The following is a 763-nucleotide window of genomic DNA, read 5'->3' as shown; positions in this document are numbered from 1 at the left end:
CTCTCTCTGTTCCTCTCTGTCTCTCTCTGTCTCTCTCTCTCTCTCTCTCTCTTTCGTGTGTGTGGGACTTGAGTCCCCACTTGGGGGAATTCACCCTGTCCTGCATCAAAGGAATTAAGAAGTACAAATTGGCAGTTACAAAATAGTCATGGGGATGTAAAGTACAGCAAAAGGAATATAGTCAATAATATTGTAATAACTATGTATGGTGCCAGGTGGGTACTAGACTAATCAGAGGGGATCACTTTGCAAATTATATAAATGTCTAACCTCTATTCTGTACACCTGAAACTAATATAAAATAATATTAAATGTCAACTCTAATAGAAAAATTAAAATTAAAAAAAAAAGCTGATGCAGAAACAGAGTTTGGTTCTTTTTCAGTCTGTTAAAAGGACAAAGTTTTTCTGTATTCAACTCCAGGTAAGACTATGAAAAGTTATATCTTAGAAAGTGAAGATTGTATGTTTTATTAAAATAGTTCTTAATTAGGTACTTAATTACTCAAAAAATCTTCTCAATCCTAAAACCTAAAGTTTTGCTAAGGCATATTTTTATTTGATACCCTTTGTTGTCATTTTGGGTAAATGGATAATTTAATATTGTTTCATAATGATATGTCATCTTTTTGGTCAACTATGTTTGACAACTTTCTCAGGATTTAAATTTGAAAAAGACTTTTTTCTTAACCTGGAAATGGCTTTAAGTTATTCCAATGGGCTCCTGGAATACCTCAAAGATTTGCTCTCATTCTCCTCAAAAA

This window comes from Pteropus medius, unplaced genomic scaffold, assembly GCF_902729225.1.
Source record: "Pteropus medius unplaced genomic scaffold, Ma_sr-lr_union100, whole genome shotgun sequence".
Classification (NCBI taxonomy): Eukaryota; Metazoa; Chordata; class Mammalia; order Chiroptera; family Pteropodidae; genus Pteropus; species Pteropus medius.
The sequence above is the reverse complement of the archived record's forward strand: the minus strand, read 5'-3'. Positions refer to the sequence as shown.